General features: G+C 37.7%; 1 pseudogene; it reads left to right on the top strand.

The window, feature by feature from the left end:
- Window positions 1-27876, top strand: part of LOC139719294 (uncharacterized) — a 178603-nt pseudogene that overhangs the window by 57121 nt on the left and 93606 nt on the right.

Raw genomic sequence — 27876 nt, 5'->3', positions numbered from 1 at the left:
GCTGTTGTTTGCTGTTACGTCAGTGAGACTTTGATGAGAACGGATTACTCACAGGTGTTTCTTCCCCACCCCCCACCAGCAAGTTCGGATCAATTTGTTTCTCTTTGTCCGATGGGCAGAACAACAACGCGACATAAACAAGCACTTGGTGAAACTGTCTGGACTTATAGCACTGTTCCACAGATACGTCTAATGCCGGAGCACAAACTTGTAGAGTCTAAGTTTGTTTTGGCAATAAACTATGTTGCACTTTGCCATCGACAAACATATATATTACCTCACGTATCTCTTTAAAATGCTCTGCTGACTTTTAAGGAGATCATTTTCTGCCCATGTGTGGTACTTCGGATGTTTATTGAAGCAGAAAAGTGCTGGTATCCGTCAGAGTGGAGGAATCAACCAGGCTGGTGCTCGGGATCGTTTTGACAAGAAGTCTTGCCATTATACTGAATAGCCTGTGAATTTTTGAAGGGTCTTCGCTGCCTGAAACATTCACCAAGCTGGGGCAGATCCGGTCGGTCGAGGCAATTCTGTTATAAGTGATCAGCAATGATTGATTCATCAATTCCATTCATCGTATCTTGGACCCCCGGCACTTGATGGCGTGTCACTCCACTGACAATCTAACAATCCAGTCCGTCATATAGAATGCACCTGTCAATTTCTTCATACTGCTGAGGATAGGCCCTATACTAGAAAGAACTCCAGCTCTCTCTGTCAGTTTGGTTTCTAGTGTGGTGGATGGAATCATAGAAGATCTCTTCCACCTGCCTGTGTTTCTTTTCCCCTACTTTTTAAACCACCATGGTTATCATGGGAGAAGAGCAGCCACTCAACTTCCAATCTCTCTTGATTCGTTGGCAGCTCTCGGAGACCAGAGACTTCAACGACCGGAGGAAGGTTCGATCTGCGATCAGGGAGGTGAAGAGGAAGAATAGACAAGGTGAGCTTCTCAATCGTGATTATTTTGAACTGTTGTACTTGCTACATATGTGAATGGATTGTAGGGTCTACAATTGAAGATTTGATAGCAAAACCTAGACCAGTTTTATCTATTTTGAAGGTCCTGTTTACCTTTGGGAGCAGTGATTTAAAAAATGTTCAGGATATCACTTGATGCGTATGTGTAGGTCAGTTGTATCACAAAACATCCTACCATATAAATTTTTTGCAATAAAACCTAAAATATAAGGAGATATCACTATTTTTCTCATTAAACCATAACTGTAGATTGTTTAATCTAGAAACATTCTTATTATAACTATTGTTCACATTTTGTATATTTAACAGTACTTCACACTGGTTATATTGATTAACATTCTTACATTGGTTGTATCTATCCCTAACTCACATTTTACAACTGTTTTGAAGCACTAAAGCTGGGTTTTTGTTTCATCTGCAAATAGTAGGGGCCTATAGTCAGTGGCCTAGCATTGAAGATTTTTATAATCACCAGTTTTATATATTTTAAAGTAAGCTCATCAACAGATGGAACAAAAAAAGAATCTGTCCAATGATTTCCTCACTTGTTCCATACGAGGAATATTCTTGAAGTTATTATCAAAACTATTTCACATTTTCTTATCAGTTTCTGTGGGTTTTTTTTTTTTTGAAAGCGTTAATCCCAAATATCTCAAATTTACAGGAATGGAGTTAACTCCTTTTGCAATTAAACTCTTTAATTGATCACAAAGAGAATGGAAGCATGGAAAGTGAAAGAATATCATTATAGGATTTAATATGCGACACAAACAACCTATAAATGTATCTTGGAAAAAGAAAAAGAGTGCTTAGCATACAGATTCTAGCAGAATTATTCAGCCCAAATTCTTCTAGCATGATATCAATTAGCTTTCACAGAAATGTCGTAGTGCAGTGTGTATCTCATGATGATTAACATTGTGCATAAAAACTTGTTCACAGGATATGTTGCAGAAGTATTTTGATCTGGATTATTCTGCCTATGGCAGGAAGACTGACACCCAAATATAATGATTTCGGGAAACAAAACCCAGCTCATCATTAAAACAGAAATTTTTTGCACTTTTGCAACTGTTTTGTTACAAATTGAATATACTCAGTATCTCCAGTGTGATATGTGAAAAGGTACAGCAAAAATCTAGTGTTGCTTGAATAACAAAAAATGTTAGGATTTTTTCTCATATGTGAATATTATGTTTTCAACTCACAAAAAAAAAGAAAAAAGATTATTGAAAAATAACTTGGTTATGTGTATAGGCCTACAGAAGTATTCTGTCCACTGCAGTGTTTTCAGTTCTTTGTGTGTGTGTATGTGTGTGTGTGTGTGTGTGTGTGTGTGTGTTAAAAAGACAATTAATCATACCATTGGTTGTGTTGTTTGTTATACATTGTATGGAAAATTGGGCCATGGTAGAATGTGACCACACACCCTTGTTTACAAGGTTCAGACACAATTTTGGCTGATGTGATAAGAGAACATTCAGCTGCAGGTTAGGGATTTAATTTGAGATACATTCAGACCCAAAACATCATGCCAGGAAGGTTTGGAAAGGGTACGAGAAACGCCGCCAGGGGTGGCTTTCAGAAGGAAGGCCCACAGAGGAAACCGGTTTTCTCCTCCCATGTGAGATTATCACCCCTTTCACACTGAGCAATTCTCAGTCATTAGACGTGAGTAAGTGTGTCCCCTTTCAGACTGAGCAGTCTTCAGTCATTAGACCCGAGTGAGCTGATACCCTTTTAGACTGAGCAATTTTCAGTTATTGGACCCGAGTGAGCCTGCCCCCTTTCAGATTGAGCAATCTTCAGTCATTAGACCAGAGTGAGCTTGTCCCCTTTCAGACTGAGCAAACTTCAGTCATTAGACCCGAGTGAGCCTGCCCCCTTTCAGATTGAGCAATCTTCAGTCATTAGACCAGAGTGACCCTGTCACCTTTCAGACTGAGCAATCTTTTGCCATTGGACCCTAGTGAGCTTGTCCCCTTTCAGACTGAGCAATCTTCAGTCATTAGACCAGAGTGATCCTGTCTCCTTTCAGATTGAGCAATCTTAAGTCAATGGATCCAAATGAGCTTGTCCCCTTTCAGACCTAAATGAGCTTGCTGGCTTTCTTCAGTCTCTAAAGTCTCCTGTTCAACATGGGCATGGTTCAGGAACAAAATTGTAGTTTGGGTAGGGATAGTGTTTAGGTTTTGTTTTGTTTTTTTCTCACAAGTTTTTCATTTTTGGAGGCCATTTATTTTCAAAGGGTTTCTTAACCCTGTTATTGCCACATTGGTTAGAAAGAGAGCACTATAAAACAGACATTGTTTACATATGATGATGAGATTGCAATATTGATTGTTTATAGTTTACAGTGAAACAGTTACCGGTATTTGATAAGAACATATTTATGCAATCTCACAGCAAACTTATGACTTTTCAAAAGGATCATTACCCTTGCTTCAGGACATGAACATAGCAACTTTTTGTTCGATTGGCGGAAGGAAATCCGGCATAATCGTCAACCCATGTTGCGAGCATGTCGTAGGCAGTCAAGTAGTCAAGGTGCCTTTCTACGGGGTTTCCTCCACGTGCCCGTTACATCGATCATGTGGCTGGCAGCAGGTCGACCCAGTGGTGGGCTGCCTAATGGAACATGACATGATAGATATTCTTACGCTTCAATCTGACTCACTGTGACTGCAAGGTGTGGGGTTAAAATGTGGCAGGCAGCCGCTCATCCCAGTCTCACTGGTAGAAAATCATGCCGTATGAAAAAAGGACCTAAATTCTTGGTGTGTGTTTTTGCTGCCATGAAAAATTGTGATGATACTGCACTCAAGGAATCTTCTGAACTACTGTATACGCCAAATATTTTATGAGGTTTTTATTTTCGTGAATTTCACGAGTCAGGTGCTATTCGTGAAATTAAAGACACATGAAAATTATGACTGATCCTGATATGAATGTGACACACACATACACATTTCTCTCGCTCAGTACAGTACTCCACGATAGCGAATTTAACCACTCGCGAAATCGTTGGGAAGTCCCGATTCGCAAAAATTTAGACTCGCTAAATATATGGCGTACACAGTAATAGGCCATAATTTACCTTGGCAGTGAACTTCACTATACCTTGGCCATCTAATTGGGTAGCTCCAATTTTGTATTTTGAGTGTAGTTGCTGTCATAATGATGTAATTACTAGAATTATAATTACCATCTTATAGTAATCTGACAAGAGACGTGGAACTCAAATTGAAGGAATTATATGGTTTTTGCCTTGAGTGGTTCTCACTGCAAATCACAAGAGCAAAATTATTCACGCACAGTCAGAAAAATTTGGCAGTGGTTTTGATGGTTTTCAATGCACGAGCTGAACAATTTTTATCGTAAAGTTGTAAGTTTTCTAAAATCATTTTTTTTTTCAGTGTTAGTGTGAATGGCACTTGCGACACAGCATAGGTGGGCCATTTTGATTAGCAGCAAGACCAAGGAGTCAGCAGGTTTTTTTTTTTCGTCTTTCCTCTAGAACTTGCTGACACCATAATATAGGACCAGTGAAAGAACTGGACATGTGTCTCTTATTAGCATGAAATTGGAGCTTTTCACAAAGTAGGTTCTTTTTGAGCCTGGGGTAATGATTGTTGACATATTCTTAATGATTCAAGGATGTTTGCAAATCAATGAATATTCAGAAATCAAGTAATTAATCCGTTGAGGACGAGTCCCGAGTACACTCGGGCAGGTGTCTATGGGAAATGCATGTTGTAGCAAAATCAGTCCGTCCTCAATGGGTTAAAGAAGAATCTCTCTGTACAGTGGTCATAGATGTGTTCATATGGAAACAATGTGTGAATGTAAAGAAATTTCCTGAAATTGTATGTAATGGGGTTCTGTTCTCATCTCTTTTCTAAGCATCATATAATTCATAGTAATATCTTGTACACATGTTAGAAATTATTGTGAGATAGACCTGCTCCCCTTTTCACCCTAATAAAGATTGCTTCGTATCACTGCATGCAATTTGAGGTCTAGCCTGGGCATAAAGTGTAGGGTGTGTTGAAGCAGACTACAACAAGGAACTAAGTCTCCATGACAACCAATCAGTGACATTCCTTCTCTGTTATTTGATTAGGGTACCCACTTACATACCTGTTAAAATGAAAATACCTTGCAGGCTGCAAATTTCATCATACAGAAACTAGCCTCTGAGTGCACCAAAAATAAAAGAGGAGCAAGATTACATCAGCTTGGAATTTGGATCTTGTAGACTATCTTTACAGGAAATTGTTTCAAATGCAGAGTGGCTGTTTTCTGTTGTAGTGTTAATCAATGTCTGTGCGCTTTAGAGGAGAGAAGTGTACATTACATTTTTTTTTTGTAATATCAAGCATGATTAGCTTTTATTTAATGATATGTCATCCAATGAGAAAGTCCACAAACCTGAATATAATGTTTCCATGAAGCAACTGCTTATCCCAAAAATCTGTGGTGTTCCATACTCAACCAATTACATTCAGAAAAATTCCCCCAAAATCTCTTTGGTGCAAGAAACACAAAATCCATGAAATAACTCACTGAGATACTGTGGAATGGCAGGCCACAGGAAAACACCAAAAAGAACAACAATACGGGCAAATAAAAATTCAAGAAGAAAAAGAATAGGAAAAGGGAAGAGAAAGAAAAAGAATAGATAATGTTAAAGGAGGAAAAATCCACAGAATTAGGAAAAAAACAGACAAAAGTGAAAAGGTTAAAGAGTAATAATTGGAAAGAAGAAGAAAAGAAGAAAAGCTCACGTGTATGTGACATACTGTATTTAATGGGCACATACACATAACATTTTATGGAATCTTGTCAGTTGACTCTCCTTACATACATCTCTCCTTTATCTTCACAAATGATGAAAAAAAAGGGAACAAAATATGCCTTATCCTGTGCCAAGGAAAAGGGTATTATTAATCCACAGTGTTGGCATCACACGAGACCCTTAGTTTTGGCACATGACTGTATAAAAAGATTTGCTTGGCTCACAACAATCCATACCTGTAGTTTGGTGTCGTAGAGTTTTAAGCTTTCAGCCATCTGGTATGACAGTTGCTTGACCACCCCCCCCCCCCTCCCCCCCCTTCCAAGTTGACCTTCACATTACATTATTAGCCCTTACATACCCTCACAAGTGTATGGAAATATATCATCTTACACAGTTCGTGCTGGTGCATTAGTACCTGTATCTGGTTAACTTTTTTCTCCTTTTTTTTTTCTTCTCATTTTATGTGTTTGATGTATTTATCCTTCTGCATAGGAACAAAACAAAGCAAGAAGAATGTACGTTTGGTGACCAGACATTCAGTATGGAATTAATAAACAGATGTATAATGAGGATATATGTATATCTTAAGAAAAAAAGACGAACAAGGATTGTGGAAGGCCTTAGTTTGAAAGAAAAAAAAAACACCAACCCTCAGACATAGGTATATTCTGGTGTCTAAGAAGTATCACGGTAGATGATGTTTAACTAGTGCAGTAATAGATTTTAACGATTTTTTTTTTTCTGATGTTTCCCAAAGTTTCATAAATTACATTTTAGTTTAATGCTTGTACCTGTCTTTATTCAAATATTCAGGCTCTCCATTAAAGTTCTCCATTAAACAAGGTTTTGTCTACTGATTCAATGACAGCCGCAGAAGAATAAGAATACAAAGCAAAACAAATCCAGAAAGGCACTATTATTAAATTGTCTACAAATTTCACCATCAAAGTGTGATGCCTTTAGCTTGTAACACTGCTAGCTTTGTCAGCTGCAATCATATGAGAGGGGTGGGGGAGCGTAGTTTTGTAAATTGTCACATTTAACCGCAGAAATGTGTGCTCAGTGGCACTGAGAGAGAGAGAAAGCGTGCCGGTTCAAATCTAGGTTCAGTGAAAGTGAATGTGATATGAAGGAGAGAGCGAGAGGGGGAAAAAAACTCATCTGTTATATTCCTTTGCAAATGTTTGTACAGACTCGGGCAGGCTTAGCTGTCCACATGCAGGTGCACACACACAGTCTCCTTTTTTTTTTCTGCATCTCCTCTGTCTAGCTCCGTCACTTTTTCCTCTTCTCTCTTTCTCGTTCATCTATATCAGGGTCACTAACCTAGAGGTGTTATGATTGCCATTGTTAGAAGAGATTTTACCACTCTTGTGAGGAAGTTTCCCCTTTGATTCTTTTCTTGCACGTACCTTCCGCCCCCAATGTGATCGGATCATCACCCCCCAATTTTAGCGCCAGCTCTCTAACCCTGCAAAAGCCATAATGTGTGCAGGCTTGATACAATTAAACCTTTCTGGATGAAGGCCAAACATTGTATGTGACAACAAGCACTGGTAGGAAATGTGGCTCCAAGAAAGAGAAAGAATTGCATCGAGTATATGTGCAATTTCCATTTTAATAGATTATTCTTGAAACTGCCTTGAGAGCCAAAGATAAATATACCCTTCTCTACAAATGAAGAGTTTGATGAAAAAAAAAAATGGTTAGGTGCCATCTTTAAACATTTTCAAATAAGTCCATCATCAGATGGAGCAAAATAAAACCTTTCAATTGATACCTCAGTTGTTACATGACAAGGAATATTCTTGAAATCATGTAAAATGTCCCATATTTTCTTAGTATTTTCTGTTCAGCTTTGATTGCAAATATCTCAAAAGAACACAAACGGAAAAAAATAATTTTTAATTTTACTTTCAGACATAGGATTTATGGTCATGCAGCTACTTTGATTCAATAAGTCATATCCCTTCATGTCTGTTGATAGTTGCCATTTTTAGACTAGAAAAGAATTCTAGGAATCTTGGGAACTTACCACCAGTGTAGTTTTGGTCCAAAATTGACATATTATTGCATATGAGTATCAAGTTGTCAGTTCTTTTTTTCCCATTGAACTTGATGGCTCTCAACCAAGTATTAATCCTTCAATTCTGTAGCGTGTTTTTTATTCCCTTTCTGTCCAATGAAGAAAAAGAGTATTATTTTTGTTGTTGTTGTTATTGCTGTGTTCTGCCTTCTGAATGTAAAAATTTTTCGTGATTTTTCCCTCACAAGTCAATCATTTTCAGTGTACTCTGCGTAGCAGCAATGATCCACTTTGATTGGTCAACGTTGGAAATATTCTCAAAGAATACCCAGATTTTGTTAGAATTGCAAAATATGACCCAAAGAGGTAGATTATTGACTGAGTAGGGTGTCTTGCCAACGAGAGTCTATGCATCAAATGAAATAGAATACCTACTTTCAGTTAGATTTCTTTTTCTGTGTATAATGGAGGCTTAGTATATATCTTCATTCATATTTCATGAAAGATATGTTCAAATATAGTTTTTCTCTATGAATATTTCTATGTATACTTGTAAGGTTTACTCTTTGCTTTCTGTGGATCCGTGATCGAGACTGATTGATGTTTGCTGACAGCGCTTTTTTTAACATTTGCATTTTTCCTAAACGCATTTATGTCCCATGCCCCATTGTCGTAATCATTCTTGCACAACTGAGGGGCACTTGGGAGCAATACCACCATAAAATTGATGTTCGTCTTACATTGACAGGAAGCTAAGTCTATTTATTCCGATAAACCTTGATAGCTAGCTAGCTAGCAAGCTAGCGAGCTATCAAGTTAGCGAGCTATCAAGTTAGCAAGCTATCACGTTTTATCGGAAGGGATAGACTTACTTCCTTATGCCAGTGTGCCCCGGCTCTGGATGGATAGCATGTGATACTTATCATGAAATAGTAGAATACCTACTTTGATTTTAATAGTTTGCCTGAGGTCCAGTTCTTGACAGAAGACATGTATTTGCATAGCCAGGCACTGCCAGTGTGTCTTGGGTCAGGATGGATACCATGTGATACGCGTCAAGAAACGTTAGAATACTGAATACTTTAATTTCATGGTTTCTCTGAGTAATATCAGAGGCGCGATTAATCGTGGAAGGCATGGTTTACAGGGCTTTCACACTTTTATGAAGAACTCGTTTGTCAACGTGTTTTCTGCAAATCAGGTTATTTTGAGGGCCAACTTAAATCACATTTCTTCATATCACATTCCCCCAAATCTCATTTGCCAAACGACATTGTGGTTTCGAGGTTTTTTCCATTGGATTTTGCATGATTCTGGAGCACATTGTAGGGTGGTCCACAACTTGAAATTTGAGCATGTTGCAAGCTCAGAATCCGAGAATATTGTAGAAATTGTATGTGCTCAGAGCACACATCACGAGCACGTAGTTTGCAATATTTAGCAGTTTTTCTCTCTTTGTGCTGCTTACATTCAATGTTCTCTCTCATGTTTTGCACACAAATATCTTAAGTACCAGGTAGTTCGATGTTTCTTATGTTTTGCACATGTTTTCACATGTTTGAATACATTTTATTTTGAGCTTGTCACAAATTCTTGAGGATGTTGCATAGCATGTTGCTGGCTATAACAATGGGATGTTGCACAAGAATTTGAGCATGCTGCAGCGACATGCTGAAACCCCTCGTGGACCACCCTGCATTGGCCATGCACATTTTTAAAAGAGGAGATGAAGCTTCATTTGACTGTTTGTTTGTTTGTTTGGGGTTTTTTTACTTCTGCTGAGATTTCTGCATGTAATTGCACACTCTTGTTCATCAGTGTGTTGATAAGTTGCATGTTTAGCGGAAGGGTCGTTGAATTTGTGGCTGACTGAGCTGTTTCACGGAATGCGATTTTCACATAGCTTCCATGAACGAGATGCATACTCAGTATCTGAACACGTACTCTGCAACCAACTCTGAATGTGTTTGGAAATGCATTTCTGTAAGTGCGATTACAAACAAGTTCTTTTTGGCAAGTGTGAAATCCCTCATTGGTGTATAGTAGGTATAGGGACAGGTTGAAAGGGTAGCAGGTGGAAGGGAAACTGTTTCAAAAAGGGGGGCAAGCAGGTGGAATAGGAAACAATCAAGAGCCCCTGAGGGACTTTACCAAACTAGCGGCCTAGACTGTGACTCACTTTCTTGAGCCTCCGATTATTTTCTTGATTGTTATAGGACTAACTTTGTATAAAGGGTGAGAGGGCAGGACTTTGTCTGGTCCACAGGTGTTAAAGGGAACACAAACCCAAAGAGCAATGTGGATCGAGTAAAAGCAGTTAACATTAGTAGAACACATCAGTGAAAGTTTGAGGAAAATCGGATAATCGATGCAAAAGTTATGAATTTTTAAAGTTTTGATGTTGGAACCGCTGGATGAGGAGACTACTAGAGGTTATGACGTATTAGTGGAGAATGATATAAGAAAATAGAAATGGAATTCCACAAAAATTCACTTTTCTAGCAAAATGAAAGAGTACTTGACTTGCCGCTCTTAGAAAGCAGGAGGAATAAGTGCTACCCCTAACATATGTTAGTATCAAGTTGATGGAGTATGTAATTTTCATGAAAAATGAATTTTCATTGAATTCCCTTTATATTTTCTTTATATTGTAGTCCACTCATACGTCATAACCTCTAGTAGTCTCCTTACCCAGCGGTTCCAACACCAAAACTTTAAAAATTCATAAATTTTGCATCGATTCCCTAATTTTCCTCAAACTTTCACTGATGTGTTCTACTAATATTACTGCTTTCACTCAATCCACATTGCTCTTTGGGTTTACGTTTCCTTTAACTAATGTGGTGCCTTCCTTCCACGCATGGATGTGTAAATGACTATCAAAGTAAACTTGTTGGAAACTTTATGATTTGTACATCTCAAAGACCATTTCACACATACGTAAGGGTGCATCATTTGAATGATGATTCTACTGATGCATCTCTGCACTTAAGCAGGACTAATGCCTGATTTGAAATTAAGCAAGGTATAATGAATTCATGGTCCATAGGGTCAGGTCAAATTCTACAGTTTCTCTTTTTTTATTTCATTGTAGTTGTACTGACTGCTGTAAGTGAGAACTGGTGCAGCAGTCCCACCCCCCCCCCCCACCCCAACCTTGTGGCAAGAAAAACTCAGAAGCAAAGCTTCCATGTATCCAATAATCATTCATGTCTATCCTGAAAATTTTGGCATCTTGCAAATTGCAATTAGAGGACACGAGTGAGGAAAGCTACATATCATTTAACCTCTTCCAATTTGCTAATGCCATATTGAGCTCGGCGGGCCAGCCGAAAGCCAATTTGAGCTACGTCAGCTGGGTAAGAGTACATGTAAGTTGTGTATTTATGGATTAGATCCACTTAAAGCCCTCTAGGAGCTGCTTATGCACACAAGTTTTCTTGTGGCCTCGCAACCTTTCAACACAAGTGAGTTGAACTTTTAAATGACTCTACTTTCAGACTGAAATGTCAAAATCACGAGATGATGAAAGGAAAGTTTTTCAAAATGTCGATTCTACTTTTTCGCCTTTTCATTTTAGCTTAATTCATCTACTTCATCCCAAAGGCTGAAATCAAAGTATTTTTTCCCAATGTATAGTCTGCCATTGTCATTTGGTTTATTGAATCATATTTAAGAAAGAATGCATCCACAAGAGAGGAATCTTTAAAAATCGGTCTTGAATGCAGAGGCTAGTTATGGAGAGAGAGAGAGAAGAAAAGAGAAATTAAATATGTGTATGCTCGTGTGTATGTTTGTTGTGTGTGTGTGTATGTGTGAATGTGTGCATTTAAGTGTCAATCATGTATGCTGTTTGGGTCATTTATGCTCTTGCAATTTGCATCCCAGCCCAAAAGAAAAAAAAAGAAAGAAAAGGGAAAAAGATGAAAATGGACTATGGATGACACATAGGAATATGAAACAAACCAATTAAAAAAAAGAACCCTCTAAGATGTCATCCTTCTGGTTATATTTGTGTTTGTAAAAGTCGCTCTTAATTCAAGACATCTGAGTATAGTGGGAGTGCCCATATAACTTCCGTTTAGCACTCTTGCTAATATTAACACAAGGATTATATACAGAGGCACAAGAACCAATACCTGTTTAACCTTTTTTTGTTCAATAAGCTCCCATTATGTGCCTCCAAGAGGTAAAACTGCAATTGTGCAATGAACTTTGTGGGAATGGGAAGAGAGATATTTGAATAAGAGAGAGAAAGAGAACACATGCCAGATTGTCAGAGTGACATATTGATAACGAGTGTAAAATCAGAAATTTTCTCCTACATGAAACTTTCGCCTACATGAAACTTTCATGAGGAGCCAAGATTTGCGAAAGTAAACTGCACTCAAAAAATGCTTATTCTACAAAGCAAGGCTGTTGGCTCCAAATCCACAAAAGTTTTTATGCTGTGAATGTTTCTTGCTTTACAAGATATTCAGGAAACTTAGCTCTATCTGAGATGAAACATTGTGAAAGAAAGCAGTTGCTGCCTTGAGAGAAATGGTTCTGGAATACTAACTGAGGTTCCGTTGTAGAGTTTTACTCTATCTAGAGCAAGAAGGATAAAACACTTGTTGGTATGTTTGAATTTGATATGTTTAGATTCCACCTTGTGCTAGGAATTGATATGCTTTCCTACCTGCTCATCTTTATTTTTTTATTTTTTATTATATTCTTTATTCGCTTCTTACAAAGCACATATATATACAGTAAAATATTCCTAAAAACATGCAGATACAATGTGTAGACATGGATACAGAAATGAAATATTAGAAGAAAAAAAATTAAACATACACACACATAGGTCTAAAATTGCCCTCAGGGAGATCCAACAGATATCCACATATTTTCGCCAATCAACCCTCCCTCACCTGTGCCCGCTCTGACTGTTCGGGTTATATTGCAAGGTACATTATACATGAAGTGTAGATGCTTGTGGAGCCCATTGAACTCTATATATGGCATAGAGTCTGCAGGGTTATAAAACAAAGCAATAAGTTATATGGACTTGTTTTCAATATACCATATGATTTTTAAGAGAAATTGAATACAGGTATTGTGTTTGCCCATCTGTGATGTAGAATTGGCCATGTTTCTGCATGAAACTTCCTTCAAAGTTTTCCATTTCTGAAAACTTTGTAGTGAATGTACATGCATTAAAGTTAAAGGAGTACAGCTTCACTTGTTATGAAACTTAAACATGAATCATGATGTCAAGAGGCATAGGTCTTTATTAATCATATTTTACCTTTTGACAACTTTATCCACAAAAACAGGGGGAATATCTTTCAAGCACTGTCAATCCCCCATCCCCTCCCCCCCCCCCCCCTTCCCCACAGAAAAAGTTAACAGGATATTATGCTTTTACATTATCAGGCAACTTCAGAGACTTTCGTTCACCACAAATTTTGATTCCAAGAAACCCTTCATCTTTTATTAAGATTTACATTTCCTATTCAACGCAGCATGTTCTATTAGAGGTAAAATGAGTTATATACAGGCTCTCCGTGGAGAATAAGCTTATGAAGATTTCTCAGTAACTGTGTGACATGATAAAAAACAAAACAAACAAAAACAATTCCTCTTGATTTAAAAGATGATGTATCATCTCTTATTCAGGAAGACATGCATATAGACCCCAGAGGAAAAAAGTCTGTAATATCCATGGAAAACCAGTTCATGTTATCAAGTCAGAGACTGTTTTTGTGGTCGATCTGAGTTTGTATATTTAGATTTCATTCATCATCCATCTTTACTCATGTCAATTTTCAAACAAAATGTACTCGCCTGCCCACTCAACTGATATTACTTGTCAATGAACATTAATTTGTACCTGCCAGATTAGGAGCTTGTAATATCTCTGTGGTATTAAACAATTCTGATTGCCAGCCATTTTTTGTTGTTGTCGATGTTATCTGAAATAATAATTTTACTGATAAGAGCTGTTACAGGCCCGTAACTAGGAAGGGTTCCGGGGGTTCTGCAGAACCCCCGTTTGCTCCTTAGTATTGCTCAGTATGTGTAGAATAACAAATGAACACAAACTTGAATTAAAAAGGTACACTTTTTCTAATTCTGACCCACCCCCCCCCCCCCTATAAAATTCCCAGTTACTGGCCTGATTTAATTCAAACAGACACAGCATTGCACCCCTTGGTTTTGTCATTGTTTTGTCAAAATGAAATATGTATATATTTCTTCTTTTTTTTTACACTTGACAATTGTCCTGTCTTGTCTTTCAGATTCGTCATATCACATCAGTCATGAAAGGGAAGCTCTTCCCTGAGTGTAATGTGATATATTTGCTTGACAAGTTGTCAGTTTGAGTCAGCCATGAAATGTCTGTCTCTTCAATATTTCCTGCAGTTTCTTAAATTAGAGATAATCTAATGAAATGGATATGTACTTAGCATGTTGTCTTTTCTTTTACTTTTTTTAAAGAGTGTTAGTCCCTGTTTTCAGCTAACAATTCCCTTTTTGAGTTAAGCTAGTTGTCACTCGTAAGAATTAGTATTTTTTTTGCATGTTGTTTCAAAATACAGAAGGAAATTTAAAAAAATGAAATCAAATGACTTGTCATGAAGTAGGTGGTTCTTTTTTTTTCCAGCATGATGTAGGAAAAAATCTTCTTTTGTGACCATTTTTTTTTCCTGATCAGTGAATAAGGTCAAGTGAACGTAAAGAAAAAAAAAAACACTCAAGCAAGCACATCAATCATCTTCTGTGTAGATGTTGCACTATTTTATCATCGAATTTTCCCCAAATGCCTACCCAATATGAAATTAGTGTGCTGATTCTTTTCTTATTTCTTCTTTGGCTTTATAGTACATTGTTCTTTTTACATAATCTAAATCGAGCACATATCAGCTCAGGTTTCTCAGACAAAAATCTTGTGATTTTTAGGTAGACCAGCAGAAAAACCAGAAGAAGCTATCTGACTTCCCTGCACCTGATCAATAAGGACCACAAAAGCGTGCAAGGTGGATGCAGTCACGTTGTACATTCCATAAAATTTGATATGGAAGTTCTTCCTCAGCCACTTATGAAATGACATATGGCCAAATTTTGTGCCTGGATAAACAAGATATTCTCATATTGCAGGGAATAAATATTATGATCGAGGTGTTTCTGAAGTAAAGAAAACCATGCTAATCCATATCAAATTACACATTTTGTGCCAACATCTGAATCATATCTTGCAAAGAAAGTTATGATTGTGTTTGAATTAGCCTTCTTTCCAGACTGCTTTGATAATCCTGATTGATATATGTATTGTGAGAGTAGGAAATTTTCATTTAGGTGAGACTTTTAAAAATGTTTTATTGTCATAAAGTGTTTGCATCCTAACTATCTGAATTTCATTCCACAGAACAGTGCTGTTTGCAATAGCTGGTCCATTTTCAGCATTTTTTTTTTAATGAGATCAGATTTCAAGCACAATATCTAGACAAGTGAACGAAGCAGTAGAATAGGTTATTTCATAGCGGCATCTGGGTATGAACACTTGAATGTCACTTCAAGGAAATGGTATTGGAAGGAAGATTGTATTATTCATTGATTCTACAAAATCCAAGCAAACAGAATACTTTGTGAATTTCAAAGAACTTTTTTGGTAGCAAAAGAAGCCAGTGAATAGCGTTAGCAAGCATTGTTCATAGTTTGAGATTCTGAATAAAACCTTACAAAGAGGTTTTGCATCTATGAATTAAAAATGAACAGTCTCCACGTGAGCAATTACCATACCCCATCCTCCTCGTAGCCTGGTTTGCAAGGTCAGCCTTTGATAAATTGATTTTTTAAAACAATTGAGTTCTTATGTCAAGTCATGGCATTTACGTAGAGCTTAAAGCTTTCATTGATATTTAGCTTGTTACTTAAACAAGTCAGATTTGTTACTAGTTAGGCTACTGAATTTCAAGAATATTGGAACATACTTTGCTAACTTAAAAAAGAGTCCTGACTTCTGACATCATTAGGCGTGTCTTCATCAGCCCGAAGTTCAAACTAGCGGGACATTTTGCGGTCTTAGAAAATAGCCCGATACAGCGAATGTGCGTCTTCATCAGCTGCTCGAACAGCCTGCTTCGGGAAATTAGTCCGAAAATTGACGCATGCGCACTTTTCAATATTACTCTGCCTGGCTCGCCACTCGCGGTTCGAAAGTGGATTTCCCCGCTCAAAATCTCCTATATCACCGTATGTACGATTCTACAACCAGGGAGGTGAGCAGTACAGCAAATTCTCTCCAAAGGGATATTAATAACGCTACTCTTTCTTCTGTCCAGTGAGGCATCTTATATGAAATTAACGAATTGCAATGTTTAAACAAATCCAATATGCACACAATCTGCAAGAATATTCAGCTATAAATTAAAGGTAGAGTGGACCAGAAGAAGAAGTTTACAAAAAAACAGCTAGCATGCACGGCACTGAGTTTTAATAGGGAGGTGAGAGAAATCACCTCCCTGGTTTTAAAGATGACAACAACAGTAGGCCTGTAGTACACACATGTGATCCTTGAATACACCGTGCGTGTAATGTACTATACACAATCACTAGCTGCTTGTACATGCGCTTTCCATTGCCAGCTGGCTAACCAGAAGCGTGGAGGGATCGAGAAAATTTCGGGCTGATGGAGACACACCCAAGATAGCGCGTTATTTCACGAATTAGCGCTCTAGTTGACGAACTAGACCAAGATTTTGGGGGAAATTTTCCCGATCAAATAGCGCGCTATCTGCGTCTTCACTACACAGATAGCGCGCTATTTTGACATCGGACTAGTTTGGTAACCGCAAGATAGCGCGCTATTTTGAAACTTCGGGCTGATGAAGACACGCCTATTGTGTTGAGACTGAACCTTTTCAAGCTAGGTACTGTGTAAATTTCTCAAAGATGCTATTTTCCAGAATGGTCCATTTATGGTTGAGCAGTGTATCACAATTGAAATCAATCTTACAATCAATTAAGATCCTTTATGAGATGGTGGTACGCATCAGCTTCACATCACATTTAAGGTTATTTCTGGCATATGGTTGTTTTCTTCTTGCTCTAATAACTTTGAGATTGATAACAAGTATACACCCCCCCCCCCCCACACCACCACTTTGTGGCTTTTGTGGTGTCAGATGATATCAACTAAAATTTAACAGGGCATTCAGATGCAAAAAATTTATACTAGAATGGTATAGCTATACAAAAGCAGTTTAGCTATGCGATGAATTTATACGTCTGAATGCTGACTAACGAAACGACGTATAACGAAATGACGGTCAGAGCATCGTTTCGAACTAGAACTCGATAACGATCGAATCAGCATTCCATGTGCGTCTGAACGTATGACGATCATAGAACGGTATAACTGGGTGGGGCTTAATGGGAGCGCGCACAAAAGGTGACCACACAGCTGTCGCTCATGACTATAAAAGCATGCGCAGTGGGAGACTACACATCTATACGACGTTTCCCAGAACAGTCAAAATTAGCGTCTGAACGGTCTGTAGGCTATACGATGATTCCATTATGCGTCATTTCGTTATCGAGTTTTGGTATAAAATGGCATGCGTCTGGATAGGGGGTAAGTCCCTGCTTCAGTACAAGATGGGTGATATATGGTCGTTGCCAAGTATGAGTGTGACCTTTCTGATAATCCCGATAAAGGACCACCAGTCAGCTCGTTAATGATTTAGTGGGTGAGATATCACTCTTTGATGAAAAATTGGTTTTAGAATCAGCAGGATGGACAATTTAACCAACATTTTGCAAGTTTCCAATTTGAGATAAGATAAAACTTACGTATTTGTATGTAAGCCTATAAAAACTATTTGTTAAAGTGTTGCTACATGATTTTTGAGATGTAGTAAAAGCATGAACATGGCTAACTACAGTGACTGTAAGAAGACTTCTAAGAGCTTACAGAAAGAAATTGTAGAATATTTGAGATTGCAAACAAGAAATAATGGGGGAAAAAGAAGAAGTTGAAAAAAGAGCTATAATCTCAACAGCAGAGAGAAGTGTTGAAAGTGAATTATTCTGAAATTCTGTTCACATATTTACCTCTAGAGAAGGTGGCAAGTAAAATCACACGTAGCATTTGGAATTCATACCTTGCTGACAGATAGGACTTTTGATTTTCCTAATACAATCTACATTCATTGAATATTTCAGTTATCTTTCTGCTTTGACTGAATTCAGGATTTATAAGATAATATATTTGATAGACACTTCCCCTTTAATGTCCTGGCGTACCCCCATTATGGTAAGTGCCATGTCATTCTTTGGAAGAAATGGGCACTTCAGTGAAGTACTTGTGTACATGATAGAAAGCATGTAGTAATGGCTCATTCTATGTGGAGATTATGGTTCATTGCGAGTTAATTGGTGGTTGAAGATCATAAACTCTTGGGGAATCATTTGCAATATGTCATGCTCAGCAGTGTCTTGTTGAGAAATAGAAAAGTGATTTATATGTGAGTATAGAAAAGTATCTCAATATATGTAAATCTATTTATTATGATTACTTGTATCAATAATGTGTTTATGTGCTATTTCATCTGCCCTTGATAGTTTTGTGCACTAGTGTGAATTCAGTGTTGGTTTATGTACATAAATGTTGAGGTTTCATTGGAGTTTGAGGGAGGGGAGAGGAAGCCTATGTCTGTGTTATTATCCCCTAGTCTGAGAAGACCGTTGAAAATTCTGATCACAATGGCAGCACCAAATCTCACATGACTGATGATATTAACCCATTGCTTCTGAGATTACTCAAATTTCCATTGCTTCAAGACAGGGGACACCCGGTTCCCGTAGACAACGGGTTAAAGGGCATATATATCCAAAAGGGTTCATTTCTGAAATGTGATCACGCCTGAAGTACCAAACTATCCAGACGAGGGTTCGTTATCGCACAGCAAATAGTCCCGCTGCAACCTGCGAGCTCTCAAGCGAGTCTCTAGTTTGAAGAGAGAAAATATCCTACTGTTTTGATTAGTACGGAAAGGCTTTGGGGAAGCTGCTGATAAAAAGATCATGTTTGTGTATGGCTGTTACGATGGAACTCTTCAATATTCTTCTCTCTTTTTTGGCTTGTTTTCTTTTGATGTTTTAGTGAAAGTACAGGAAAGTGCAAATGAGGGGTCATAATGGTCCAGGAGAAAAAGGAAAAAGAAAACAAAACCTAGATACCTGAATAGGAAAGGACAACCATAGAAATCTCAGCAATGGTCAGTGAAACAGGAAATACATAGATTTTCAGTAAAGCCCAGTGCAGTGAAATTATCATCAATTTAAATGGAGAAAGATATTACTGCTAGAAAGTGACTGCCCATTAAATGATGGTTATGTCTCAATGTACAACCCCCCCCCAAAAAACAAAGCACCACCCCCTCAAAAAAGAGAGCAAAATACGACAGAACCCCCCCCCCCCCGAAAAACAATAACAATAAAACAAACAAACAAACAAACAAACAAACAAACAAAAACACCAGCTTACATTAGGAAGCACATTTTACAAGAGAAAGATGTAGCATTTCTTTTGTGTTTCCTGTCATCTTTTATCACTCTTTTTGATCATCTTTTTATAACATTTGTTGTTGTCTTTATGTAAGGTTTCCCATTGCCCATTCTCACAAGGAGATACATAAATATTATAAATGATGAAGTTTGGGCTTTCTGTTCGCACTGGAACAAAAATCATGTCATCATAGCAGTAGAGAAAAACATAAGAGTGTAAGCTACCATAACATGGACAATGAGATGGTTCATCTTCTGCACATCTCTTTGGCTGCGATGTATCAGTACTTTTTCGCCCAATGTCACAACTTGTCAATCTTTATATGAATACCCCAATTCATGGACTCAGTTTCCCTCTTTTACTCTATCCCCTACCTTTTGTTTCCCTTTTATTTCATCATTTTGCCATTTCTTTTTGTTTTTCTTTTTTGTTAGATATCTGATTCAAATATATAGATGAAAGCTACTAGATATTGTTTTATTTTGTTTTCAAGAAGGGTCACCATTTTGTATTTTACTCACTGATTCACTGAGCATTCACTATAGTTTCAAGTAATCCAAACCTACACATACATTTACTGTTGAAACTAAATCTCTTGATTCAGATACAAAAAAATAAAAATAAAAATATAAAACAGTAAATAGGTGACGGAATTCTCTCTTTGATATTGCTGTCAAGCAAAAAATGCTGCTTATCAGTCCCAGTTTGGGTCCTAGGACATGTTTTTTCCTTCCTCCGTGTGAGCCAGGATGAGATGGGGAGTTTCAGCCTGTGCCAAATATCCCCCTAGAAACTAGGTCAGATTAGCAACTGAAAACACTGGACCTGAGGTTGATTTCTACAGCTTGAAGGGAACAGAAATGAAATTCAGTCAGAGAGATGTTGAATGACAGGTTACTGGACATACACACCTACATAATAGTTATGTTCACAAAACATTTCTGAACTGGAAGTTTAGCTCAAAGTTTTAAACTTTGATGATAAGCTCCTAGTTTAGTACTGTCTATAGATGCACTACCAAGTTAGCTATCTTGAAAATTATGTGATAGATGAAATAAAACGACAGATAATATGATCATTTCATGATCTTATCGTTCAGTCAAGATAATTGTGGCCCAATTGAACAGGGGAGACTGCTTAATGTACACAATATATCATACTGTGCACTTGAGTCTGAACTACAGGAGCACATTATGTGTGAAATTACTAAGGTCTGTGAAATTCTGCATATGGTACCTCTCTTTATTTGAAACATGTCCAATAAGTTCCAGTCTCATCCTAGATGGTAAATCCCTTGCACTCATTTTCCATCAGTTATTAGCTGAAATCTCATTAATTTTTCATGGCAGTTTTGCTAGTTTTGCATCTCAGAGGTAATTATTGTTGATGCTGTTGGTGATGATGGTTATGATTTAATGTCATTATGAAAGCAACAGCAATATCACTGTCATAGATTGTAGTGATGATGCAATAAGAAAAATAAAAGAAGCAACAATAAATAAATTTCATTAGCAATAGTACTTGACAGATTAGAATTGACCATCATGCTTCTGTGACATTTTTACTGCTTAAGATAATCCAATGCTCTTATCAAAACGTAGCAAGAAGTGAATGTGGAGTGCACGAAAAACATGGATTGCTTTTTCAATCCAGACCCATTTTAGAAAGCAAACAACCCCCCTCCCCCAGCAAATCTTGAAACAACAAAACAAATAGGCCTATAATATGCAATGACATTTGCCCTTTAATGGACCAATCTAAGGTGACCATTATACTTGTTATGCATGTGTGTTGAAGAGAACGAAGACATTAAGACGAACCGACAGTGATTCCCTGTGTCTTGTGGATGGCTTGTCAATCGTTTGGCTCATTAGCGAGGTGACTCTTCGGAACCAAAAGCGCCCGGCTAATCTCCGTGATTCACCATCAATGTGTCAATCCGAGTGAGAGAGCGATAGGGGGATCGAGGGAGGGACGTACGATTAACGGTAGAGGGCAGTAGATTGCCATCAACTACATGCAGGATGAGATATTCTCGCTCACCGAGTAAAAGGGGGAACGAGAGAAGCTTGATATTCTGCCAAAATGTCAGTATGTCACATCATGTGACTTTCACCTACAAGAACAGCCAAGATACTCAAGGTGCATGAACATTAATTCATCATGTAGTCTGTGGATGTCGTAACAGGTGGCTGCAATCCCCTGTGTTGTTGTTGTTGTTGGATGGCATGTATAGTGCTTTCCTTCTTGAAACGTGATCAAATCTAATTCATCACAATGCTTACTTGGTTGCCAGACATGAAAGAGGACACTTGAAAAGTAGAACAGCAAAGTAAGGTGACAATAGAATATTTCAAAGCGTAATCATGATTCTGATTTGGGCAATTTGTAGTAATGAATAATAAGTGATTATTACGCTCCCATCTTCACACTTGTTGTATTTCTCTCAGATGAGCTGGACGCGGCCATGCAAGGTCAACCCTCCCGTGAGAAGGCGGAGCCTCCCTCTGTTAGCATACAGCAGGAAAATCACACCAACCTGGTCCTGTCCAGGTCAGCTGGAGGTCAGAGGTCAAATCTAGATGACCCCCAGGCCCACCAGGAGCAAGTCAAAGTGATTGCCTCCGACCTGGACGACAAGATTGCCTCCCTACAGAAACAGGTCAGAGTTCACAGCTGGGAGTAGTGAAGTTGCGTTGCGATGACTGAAGCCTTTCGGCAAAATGTTGATAGTGGAAGCATACCTCCGGAATATTGTGTGTCACATCTTAAAAAAAGTTGACAGTGAATTCATCTTTTCAAGGGGGAGGGGTTAGAGTCTTTGATCTTGCTAGTGCAATCCTTTTCCAGAAGTTAATGAATTTAAAGAAATGCAACTTTTGCCTTATTCCTCCTCAATATCTTGAAATACCTTTGTACCTGTGGTTTCAAAGAATTCAGGTAATGACCAATTCAATTCAATTCATTTATTTCCCCAGGGTAAATAAAAAAATACCAACTTTTCAATGAGCACAACTTCATCATGCAAGATGTAATGAATATATATAAAATGTGGGGGAATCACAATAGGTCGTAATGGCCTTTCAAAGGCTGATCCCTGTCAATATTTGAAAGATTTGAATATATTGCTTCCTTTTAGTTTTTACCCATGCAACTGTGAAGTGATAATGACTGCTGCCAGAGACATTGATATTGAATCCCCGCGATATGTTAAACATGATATAAGCAACTCTTCCCAGCAATTATGTTGGCATGATTTTATGTATTTAGAAAGAGTGAAAAGATATATATATATATATATATATATATGTGTGTGTGTGTGTGTGTAAATTACTCCAATTCTTAAAGTAGCTCCGCCAAGTAACTTAATCATTCAAGTTTCATTTTGTAAATCACATGCTCTTAATATCTTTCATTAGGGATGTTTGCTTGTTGAAAGGGGTCAGATTGTTGTTGTTGGTATTTTTTTTAGGTTTTCCAAATATATATTTCACCTGTACTGCAGGAGAGTGCCCATAGTTTCAATTTGGTCATAGATGTTGCTTTTTGAAAGGACTGATGTATATTGTAAATGTGATGAGAAATTTAGGATATGTTTGAAGGAATCAGTTCAGCTGATTAGTCCAAAGTATTTTTTTCTTTGTTCATTTCTGTGATTTTTTTTTCTTTGTTCATTTCTGTGATTTTTTTTCTACAAACATTAGAATTACATTACATGAATGATTGAATCCACATAAATGCCTCCATTACAACTCTTTATAATTATATGGCATTGTATTTTATAAATGTTATGCCATGGATGCATAATATATTTCTAAAGAACTAGGCCAACCTTAAAGGGACTGTACAGTACTGGTTGAAGTAAGGATTCATGTTTTGAACATTCCTAAGTGAGATAATGAAAAGCCTCTTATGAAATATGAAAGAGCATGTAATTTTAAGAAGGATTCAACGTTTATTTGATGAAAATTGGTTTTCAAATGGCTGAGATATCCAAGAAAGTGCTAATAATAAAAGGCGACATGCCCCAACTTTATTAGTATCTCTTTGTTTCACCTTGTTTTTGGATATCTCAGCCATTTCAAAACCGATTTTCATCGAATAAACTTTTGATACCCCTTAGAACTGCATGCTCTTTCACATGTCATAGAGTGGTTTCTGAATATCTCACAAAACGTTAAAAGCTAAATCTTCACCTCGACCAGAACTGTACATACCCTTTAAGGTGGCTTATGGTACAAAGGTGAATTCCTATAAATAAAATATAAATTGGTTAATTGTTTCATCAGGAAGACATAGCTGTGAGAGAGGAAATGAAGACAATTTGGGCAATTACTTAAATTTGCTTACCATCCGACACTCAATTTCAACCCATCTCTTACCCCATATCTGTCAATCTCTCCCTCTCTCTCTCTTTCTGACTGTCCTTTTTCTCCCATCCTAACTGTCTCTATCTTTTTTACTCTGTCCATTTTGCTTCCTCCTTCTATCCCCTCTCCCTTTTCCTATCTTCCACTCATTCTTCTTTCCATCTTTTCTTTGCTCTTTCCATCTCTCCCTCCCCGACTGTCTTCTTTCTCCCATTCCAACTTCCACTATCTTTTTTTTTTTTTCATTCTGTCCCTTTTACCCTCTCCTTCTTCCTTTCAATTTTCTTCTTTTGTGCTCATTCTTCCCTCCATCCTTGCCATTTTTTTTCTCCATCTGTCTCTCTCTCTGTTCTCCTTCATCCATTTTCACCATCTCTATCTCTTTTACTCTGTTCCTTTTACTCCATCCTTCTATCCCCTTTCCCTTTTCTTCTCTTCTGCGTGTTCTTCTATCTTTTTCTTGCTTTTTCTCTCTATCTTTTCCTTTTTTCTCTATCTTTCTCTCTTGTTTCCTTTTCCTTTTCTAACTGTCTCTATCTCTTTCACTCTGTTCTTTTTGCTCCATCCTTCTATCCCTCTCCCACTCGTTCTTCTCTCCATCTCGTCTGTACTTTTCTTCTATCACTCCCCGTCTCTCCCCCTCCTCTCTCAAATTTTTCCTCCACAGCTCAGCATCGCAGAGACCTTTGAAGAAAGGCGAGCTCTCCGAGGAGAAATCAGAGAGCTGAGACAGAAGAAAAATGGTAAGACAAGCAAACATTTGTGCCTCCTTCTCTTGCACATTACAATGTCATCTAGGCTGACTTTTGGTCATTTTGGAGCAAACTTGGGGCAGACAGTCACTAAAACTTCACGTAAATCTTAAATGCACAGCGTAGAAAACAGATCTTTGTTTCCTGTGGCATCCTATCGCAACTTCAGCACTGCCACTGAGTCCTGTGCTTTCTCTCTACGTCTACCCTGCCAAAGGACGAGTATATGAGTGGCACAGATGAATACACCATCAATGCGCCATGTGTAGTAGCAGAAATATGACCAGCAAGTAGGATAATGGAGAGCAAATACAAAAGAAGGATTTTAAAAAAAAACCAGGATATGGATTCATTTTGTGTCAAATTGATCAGCCTGACTTCACGTGTGTCACATTTAAAGAGTCACATCATGAATCAATGACATAGAGCTCACAGAAGTATTCTTTGTATATCTGCAAGTCTACACCATAATTCTGAATAAAATTACCTTAATTACCTATGATGACACCAAGTAGGTCAAAGACTAGAGGGCCAAAAAATGAAAGAACACAGCCATTTGTGGTATTAAAAGTTTGGGAAACATTTTCTTTCTCTTTTTTTTTTTACTTCATAGGAATATTTTCTGTAAGTATTTTGTCATATTTCATTAGGTTCCAAGTTTTCTTCAAGTATGTTTTTATCATGTTCTTTAAATGTGTCTCTTTACTGAAAATGGAATGCAAATAAAGCCTTTCTCTCTGAGCACTGGATTGGGAGAAATTGCTCATCGCTAAATTGCCGTATGGATACGGGATCCCCTGAACAAATTCAGGAAGATGGTTTCCGTGCCACTGCTAATCCTACTGTCTGAGCTCGAATTTTCTCAGGATTGGTTTCTCGCATCTGCTAGAAATTCCAAGTCAGCTGTCTGCCGATGGACAGGCAGAGCCCTAGGTTGGCCAAGCTATGGCTTTAATTGGTCATTTCCACCGAATGCCTTTTTGATCACCTACAGCTTGATCTCAATTTCTTGGGGGGGGGGGGTTAAGTTCTGTTCTTGGTATCAAAGTTTACAAATATAGAATGCGTAGGAGAAAAATGAAGATTATTAGTTTAGAAAAGTTTTGATTGAAGAAGAGTTCATTCATAATTTGTCTAATGCTCTTTTAGCAGTGATCTACCTTTGATTAGGGTAATTTTCATGCAGATCAAAGCAACTTGCTATGGCAGAAAGGCAGGTCTTTTAGTGTATTCATATGATATTACGATTATCAGTATTGTGGCCACTTGGTCTCCACACATGTTCAATGATCTGATTCATTGCAGCAAGTCCTACATGATTTATCGTAATCACCTGAAGCTGTCAAGATTATGTCATTTTACATCTTGTCTGTCACAGCAACTTGATTGATTGATGCTTGTTCATTTAGTAGTTCGAAGGGATGATTCGAGTGAGGTCATACTTGAATGGGCAGGCAACACGGTGTCCATTCATTTCTGGCTTAATTTGTGCCTATTACTGCTGATTGCATATAATGAATGCTGGGAGAATGGCAGACTGGTTGTCAAAAGTAATGCAACAAATTGAAATGATTTTACCCTACTCCTCCTTTTCAGCAAAGATGTGACCCCCGTCCCGCCCCCTCCAAAATGTCATTGATTGATATCAATCCAGTGAACCATTTGACAATGTTTAGATTGGCCCTCGGAATATATGATTGCTTCATTATTTGAAGCCAAGGACAAGAAAGACTTTATGAGAGGAAATGTGCCTGTTTGCTTGTATGGCTGTATCAGGAAGATGGAGTTTGATCAAGAACTTCCTGTTAGTTCTGAGCACATTCTCCAAGATGCCCCGCCCAGCCCGCAATGGATGGACTCATTAAGGGATGATTACTGGCCCTGACAATCATACGATCTCCGCCGCAGAGAACAGACGTAGTTTGCCGATTAATCACTGAGCGGTTAAATATAGCTCCGGCCGAGATAATAATAGCTTCATTCATTAGTGACAGCTTCGGAGTCAAATACTGTTTTTTCATTTCCATTTTATGTTTGCGGAGATGTTCCTGTATAGAAATTTAGAAAAAATCACATGAAATGAAGTCTAAATGCTATTTGAAGTTTTATTCCGAAGGCATTGCTCACTCATTCACCCATCTTCACCATTGGTGGTTGATGGTCAAGTTATTAGTAACTGTTTGAATGGCCTTGGACAACTTGGTAATGATGCCCAAATTACCCTCATGGGTCATTCTCACTGAGTTTGTCATAATCAATTAAATAAATTGAATGATCAGTGCTTAGCAAATGAGCCAATCATTAACTGGCAAAGCAAAGATCGTGACTGTCTGCCAAATTTCGTTTGCTCCAAATTGACTTTGTCTTAATTCTTTAAAGTATATATTGTATGCTCATCTAGATTCATCATAAGTATTTGTATAATATTATGTGTGTAATGTTCAAATACGAAAAACGGAAAAAAAAACAGCTTAGGCATTGTAAAGATCATAAAATGTCCACCATTTAAAAAGTCTTGAGTTATTTGTTGCTTTTATAGCATTTGTTTGTTTGTTTTCTTCATGTGTGCATTACACTGGGATATTTATTTTCCTAACCTTGTGCATTTGCATGTTCTGTCTTGTATCATATCATGTTATTTATGCCAAAGATAATATTCTCTAGCCTGATTTAAAGAAATAATGCAATGTCCTTGTAATCACATATATCCACATTGCTTGCTCTCTCCTTCTCTCTGTCTTGTGTATAGTTTTTTTTTTTCATGTACTTGTCTGCTCAGTCTAACCATGGCTTTTTGATATAACAAACTCTTTGTACCCTGAACATGTTGCTGGTAGTAAAATATATTTTGCAGAAGACATGCACACAATATTTCAATATGATAGATCTCACACTTCACTGTAGACTTGCTTTAAGAAAGAAAATGACAAGACTTATGCAAGACATGCTTCTCTTGATTGGTCAAACTCCTTGGTGAGAGATATACAGATTTCATAAGGTTTAGTCTCAGAGTAATATACTTCAGCAGCATCCCTAGACCACAAGATGGAAATCCAATCATTTCCCATACTTTTGTAATGGACAGAAATTATCCTCTCACAATGTGAAGGAAGTATGTTCCAATTAGTGCCTGGATCCAAGTTAGTCTTGCTCATTTTTTTTTTTGTGTGTGTGTTTTTTCTTCACAGCACTGTCTGTGTTTCATATGCACCTCAATAAGCTTGATAAATTGACACTATACACATTTTTAAGTATTTGTGATCAGGGACTTAATGGTCAGTGACTTAACTCTTAGCAGTTTAGTGGCTTCTTCTTGATTTTCACCCTTCTGTCGTACATGGTGGTCAAGAGTTCACACTTGAAAGTGGGTGAAATAGAGGGGAAAACATGAC

The sequence above is a fragment of the Diadema antillarum genome, unplaced genomic scaffold (assembly GCF_040938485.1).
Source record: "Diadema antillarum isolate AM-2024a unplaced genomic scaffold, OU_Dant_1.0 scf00000108, whole genome shotgun sequence".
In the NCBI taxonomy this organism is placed as follows: Eukaryota; Metazoa; Echinodermata; class Echinoidea; order Diadematoida; family Diadematidae; genus Diadema; species Diadema antillarum.
Note: the sequence above shows the minus strand (reverse complement) of the source record. Positions and strands in the feature narration are given on the sequence as shown.